Below are 6,789 nucleotides of genomic sequence, written 5' to 3'. Positions count from 1 at the left end.
GCGCAGCGACCCGCACCGTAAGGGAGGCTCGACGCGCTCTCAGGGGGTCTGTGAAGGGCCGTCGGGAGCCGGTCAGGAACACCTGGCCGCGGCCCGCACGTTAGATTATGCTGAGGTGCGAGCGTGGCTCTGGGACACTCAGGAGAGTCCGCTGTTCTTTGCACACGCACATGGAAACGTGTGGAGGGGACATGGGGACGTCTGCAGTTTTCAAGTGTTTTAACAAAAACACGGGGGAAAACAAATGTGACAAGAAATAAACCACTGAGGAATCTGGGTAAAAAGATTTCTGATGTTTATTGTGTTAGCCTTTCAATTTTTTATGTCTACAATTTCTAAACAAAAAGATTAAAAAAATCATCTTCTTCTATATCAGAGCAAAATAGACACCCAAAAGAAAGGTTTAAAAAAAACCAAAAGAATATTCTGGCGTTTTCAGTGTTTTAAGTAACTCACGTAATTTGAAGAATGACAAGGAAAGTGAGCGCAGCACACGCGCGGTGTTTTCCCACCGACGCTGAGAGGCGAGCAGGCGAGGGGAGCAGGATGCTGCTGGGCTTCGGTGCGCGACGTCGGAGCTGGAATCCTCGCGCTGTTCTCTAAAACGCAGTCTGGGTCCCGAGCAAGTGCTGCGGCGCCTTCGCGGCAACAGTCAGCTGGGCGCGCCTGCGACACTTTGTAGCCATCCGGATCTCTTTAGCTTTGCCACTGTATGTCATCAGCGGATAACAACGTTACAATTTATTTTCAACCTACTTAAGGTCTATGATGTCACGAGAAAGACTGTAAACTATGGCACCATTTCTACACTTCAGAAATACTGAAACTAGTAAACATTAAAAAATCCTTCAAAAGACGGTTTCCATGACAGCAAGGTTTGTAATTATTTCAAAGTATTTACCTCAAAATTTTCTAATTATTGTGATTTAAAATATGAACTATCATTTCATATTCAATAATTTTATGTGTAACTCACTTAGAAAGGCTTTGTTATAATTATTTGTAATTATTATTAATGAGAAATAAATAATACACTCCTTTTTTTCTTACTTGAGGAAGGACCACTGTTCTCTCATTCACACAACAGCACTGAATCGTTATCAAACCTGGTTAGGTTAGGTGAGTAAGTAAATGATAATGGTAAAGATAGTGAAAAAATAAAATAAAGGAATAAAAATACAGACAATGGAGTAACCAATTCAAATCCATATTATTAGCACACTGGTAGACATTTAAAAATCAATTATTAGCTTTATAAATTAGCCTTATAATCTTTGAAATACCGCTTGCATGTTTTGTTTCTCTAAGTCAATTAAAACAACCAAGAGTACGTGATAATATGAGATTTGTCAGCACCTAAATTGAGTTTGCAATCAATGTTTAAATTTGGGGGAAATCAAATCTATTAAATTCATAAGTTCTTTTTCATTTAATCTTTCGGTAACTAGTGCCTGAATATTTAGATGAATGTTGATTGTCTGAAGATGAATAAATTGGACATTCGACAAAGTAGAAACTATACTGAGTATTTCTCTCCATGCACAGAAGCTCCAGATTCTAAAAACCCACCACATCCAGGAATCGATGCCCAGATGGTACATAGGAAGCTGGTGGTCTGCCAGGGAGCCCGGCATGAGAACTCGGCCCGGGCGGGACTCTTTACACTGGTAGTGACCAGCCAAGGCAGTCACATCCTCTCTTCTAGAGTTTGAGATAAGCAGTCAATTGTCCACGTGGAAAAGCAGGCAGAACTAGCAGAGCAGAGAGATGACGCTTGTTTGCAAGGCCAGTGGAGTCCCTGCAGGAAGGACGACACCTGCTCCCAGGCAAGCAGGAGGGAGCCGGTCCCCGGTGCGGCCGGGTGCCCCAGCTCTGTGGGTCCTGAGCATCCGTGAGCCGCGGTCTGGGCTCCACGGGCCTCCTCCCAGACGAGCTCTGTGTTCCCTCCTCCCGCAGCCTGTGGTGCCGGGCGGCTTCCCGACGGGGCAGGTCGGGTGGGATCGCGTCCACACGCCATGCAGGGGCACGTGGGAGCATCTCTCATCATCACCGGTGCTGGTGTCAGCACACAGGGTAAACAGAATGTGCCTTGTTCACTCTCAAAACATGAGTAATTTAGCAATGGAAATACACCATCCAAAAGGCACCAACGGTACATGTGAACCAAGACAACGAGGCCACGGAGAGGGGTGATTAACGCCTCAGAGGCCTGAGCCAGGAGGACTGAGGGTCGGGAAAGACTGTGCAGAATGGAGCATTTGGGTCAGCCTTGAAAATCACCATAAAGGATTTTACTAAGACGCAAAAAGGGGGAGACGGATGCAAACCAACGGTAGAGGGGCAGCAGAGCCTGCGGGCAAGGGGACAGACTGTGCCCCACCACGGCCCGTCTTCACATCCAACCTTACACTTATGACCTGCACGATCTGGAGCAAGCTCCATAACCTCTCTCGCCCTCAGTGTTCCCATCCATAAAATGGGAAGAAAAATAGTGCCTGCTCACAAGGTTATGATGAAGACTGAGTGAGCTAAAGCATGTGATGTTCCTGGACCAGTGCTTCACCGGTGAGCAGCGCTCAGTAGTATCAGCTCCTGTTACCACCATCTGCACACCGCGTGCTAACAGAAACCCCCCAGCTCTGCTTCCTTCCTTCTGCCTTGGGTGATTCTGAGCACACTTCACGCTTGGCGCTTCCACGCACGGGTGTTTTGGCCTGGCCTGCGCAGACCGCCCCCTGCCCAGCGGTGTACGTGCTCATGAGGTGCTCCTGGCCCTCCCCGTCTGCAGGCGCCAGGCCCTGCGCTAGACGCGTCCAGAGCCAGGTCCCCCATCAACCTCAGCAGGTCAGAGACACTTTAAAACGAGCTCCTGATCTTGAGACAGATCCAAACTCAACTCTATCCTTTGCTAGCCTGTGCATATTAAAGTCTCTGAGCCTTAGGGTTTTTATCTGTAAATTGAGGGTACTGACATCTACCTCATAGGGCTGTAATTGTGAGGCTTAAATGAAAAGACGTGAGCACACAGAGCTGCTGGCCCCAGCGCGCAGCGTGAAATAACCGCTCAGTGAATACCACCAGTAACACACAGAACATTACGCCCTTGCCGCGCTGCACAGACGCTTGTGTTTTGTTCAGTGTTCTTCTAGAAAGAGTCATAGCTTTTATGAGATTATCAAAGAGATCCTTCGTCCTGCCAGGTGTCTCCCCAGCGCTGAGGGCCTCCTGCTCAGCCGGGAATGCTCACAGCAGCCTGCAGCCCTCCGCCAGGACCCTTCTAAGGCATAAAAGAAGCAAAGAAAGCCTCCCCCAGCCTCCCCCAGCCTCGTCTTCTGTCCGTGGAGTCGCCTCCCGTGAGGGTTTCAGGGGAGACAAGCGTGACTTGGAAAATAATTGGAAAGTGAGCTGAGTAGGGGCCCTCCCCTCTCCCTTCTTCCCCCCACCCCCAGGTTTGGTTTACTTCCTATGCCAGCTACACTTCTTCCCAGAAAAGGACCTGAGAGGTTCGTCAGTACTAAGACCAGGATGAGAAAGGACGCAGGATTCCCAGGAGCATCTGCCCGTGACTCACGGGGCAAAGCTGAAGTCAAAGAGACGAAGGTCTGATTAGGGGATTACAGGCTTCGAGGATGCCAGGGCGGAAGAAACGCTGGGTGCCTGGGAGACGTTCTGGGGCCACCGTAACGAGACCACACAGGGCCCGTCCCAGGTGCGGCTGTCCGTGGCTGGCCCCAACAGGAGGCAAAAATAAAAACGAATGCCTGACTGTTCTAAATGTTATATTAAAATGTAAAAGGGTCTAACAGCCTTGAAAAAGAATGAGGTGGTTATCTATGAGCTGGTATGGAAAGAGACTTTTAAGTGGAAAAAGCAAGACACAGATCAATATGCACAGAATGAATATACATACATATACTTGAACAGAGATGGAAAGTTCCAGAAAGATACAAAGCAAATTGGTAACAATGACTCTCTCTGGGGAGGGAGCCCAGGAGGAGTGGAAATCTGGGGTGGAAGAAAGATTTGTTTCTACTGTTTTTTTGACTTATATTCTTTTATACTATTGATTTTTTTTGTCATATGTATATATCACTTTTTCAATTTAACAAGTAAGTATTAAGGGGAGTGTACAGCTAAGTGATAGAGGGCGTGCTCAGCATGCATGAGGTCCAGGGTTCAACCCCCAGCACCTCCATTAAAATAAATAAATAAACCTAATTACGTCCCCCCACAAAATAGAAAAAAAAAAGGTCTGAAAAGACAGCATGGGTAAACTCAGGGAGCTGTGAAATCTTCTGATACAACCAACAACATGAAATATTACCTAAAAGACTACCAAGAGACCACAGTTAACAAAACAGGATGTCATAACCCAAATCCACAGCCAAAATGTTTCTCGAGGATTCAGAATTCTGGCAAATTTTGTGATACAAAGTGCCATTAAAGATGACTGAAGCACCAAGAAAACTGAGAGGAGACACGGCCAGGGCTTGAGCTGGTGTTCCTTCTTAACGATGTAAGTTTTATTTTAGGAAGAACGTCCATACCTTTCCACATCGACTTTTGAGCAAAGAGAAAGGGCTTCGGGAAGCTGCGCTCTTCACTAGCTAACTCAGCCCCGCTCCCCGCAAGCCTGCCCTGGCTTCTGAGAACCAGCCCTGCTCACGCCAGCTGCCCTGGGCCTCGCAGATCGCACCTCCCTGGCAAGCCTGGAGTGGTAAGTACTCAGGTGGGTCGAAATCAAAAGCCACGGGAGCTGTGGGTGTGTGCAGGGGCGCCCGGTCACACTCGTGCCTTTAGGGACCACTCAGAATTTCTGCTCAGTCCCTCATGTTTCTGCTTTGGGGATTTGATTACATTTGTTGACGGAGAAAAACAAAACAAAAGCCCCACAAGTCCTGAAAATTAGAAAATTTCCCAGCGGAACATTCTATTAAGGAGAAGGGAAACTCCCACCTCCACCAGCCAGACACCACCGTTGATTCCCAAAGGCGCTGAGAGCAGCGAGCGAAGGCACTCCTGCAGAAACTTCTTAGAAATACTCTGCTTCACCAAATACCACACAACCGAAAATAAACTAAAATTTTCTTCTAAAAGCTGGCTTTGAAAAGACACCGTTAACATCCAAAATTCTCATACGCTCTACGCATCATGAAAGTAGTAAATAAATTTTTGAACTAAAAAGGCAACTGACAAGCATTTAAAGGCAGGCGGATCTATGAAATCACATGGTCGGCGCCACGCTATAGGCAGCTTCCTGGTGAGTTTCTTCAAGCACGCTGGCTCAGACACGCCACCGACGCTGGTTGGGAGACAGATCCAGAGAAACAAGCTAGTCCGCCACCTCCTGCATTTGGCGCTTGGGACGTGACAGCGAGACTCCCCATCCTGAAGGAACTACTCTGTTTAAAGGCACACACTGGAAAGCTCGGCGACAACTGGAGTAGCACCGCACAGCGAGCAAGAGCCAAGTGAGGGCCCGCAGTTGTTTTTTTTTTTTCCAAATTAACATCTGTAGCCAGTTTACAGTCCACGCCAGGTACTACGCCTTGTGCTTCAAATGCATTATCTTGTTTAATTCTCACCATCTCTGTGTCACAAGTGATAAAGCAGAGGCGTAGAAAGGCTGTGAAGTGCCAAGCCCGGCGCCCAGGCCCCGAAGCGCCACGTTCCATTCCTGCCGAGGGTTTGATCAGAAACGAGCAGCAGGCAGCGCCGCGGGACAGCCACGCCGCTCCGGGGCGCCTGCGGTCCTCCATCCACGTCAGAAACAGACCGCCTAAGGTTTTCTATGACCTGTCAGCTCTACATGCACCTGTGCCAAAGCCGGGCCCTAAAAACGTCATCTCGGGCCTCTTCAGGCACCTTTAGAAACGGCCCTTCTTTGCCAGTTTTGACAACGTAAATATAAGACTCGGAAGACACACTGGCCAGCGACGAGGGGGGCATGAGCTGCTCTGTGTTGTCGACGTACAGGCTATTCTGTCAGCACTGGGAGGTCACAGAGAATTTAATTTCCTCTTCCCTGATTCAAAAATGTTCTGTTATGTATGCAGGAAAAATTAGATCAAATCAGAGTGTATTTATCTCATACAAGAAATATATTTCAGGAGAGTGATGTATACACAGGCTTACCTGTTAAATACACTGGGGGGATGGGTTATTGGAAAGAAGTTTCCAGTGAATCGTTTTGCACTGCACACAGTTCTTCCGTGTGGATTTATTTATAACTCACCCCATACCGAACACATGCTCCAGGCGGCCTAGAAAGGTACATATAATCCAAGATAAAATAAAATTTGAAAACAGGAATGGATTTAAGGCCAACGGAACATAAACAACAGTCAGGAGGGGAGTGAGTGCACAGAATCCTGGAAGGCCTTTGGCCACTGCAGGGGTGGGTCCCAAATTTAGCCCTAAGCTGTCCAGCCAACATCTAGAAGGAAACACGACCAGTTACACAGCTGCAGGTGTGTGGAACAGGATTTTGCAAATCTGGTCAATATTTTCCAAAAGATCTCCGTGCCTCCCGACCTCAAGGAGATCCTCATCTCCTCCGAAACCCTGCTCCCCCGCAGCCACCTCTGCCAGGCGGCTCTTTCTCCGGAGCCTCCTTCCTCCAGGAGCACCCAGGTCAGGTCAAGGCCATCCTCCAAGTACACTGCTTCTCCCAGACCTTTTTTAACCTACATTTTGTCAGAGCTTCTGCTCCTCTTGTCATCTTCCAGCGTCCAGTCACTTCCCTTCATCCCTCGCGGACAGGCATCCGGCCCGCTGTCTCCCCCCGCT

This window comes from Vicugna pacos, chromosome 20, assembly GCF_048564905.1.
Source record: "Vicugna pacos chromosome 20, VicPac4, whole genome shotgun sequence".
NCBI lineage: Eukaryota > Metazoa > Chordata > Mammalia > Artiodactyla > Camelidae > Vicugna > Vicugna pacos.
Note: the sequence above shows the minus strand (reverse complement) of the source record.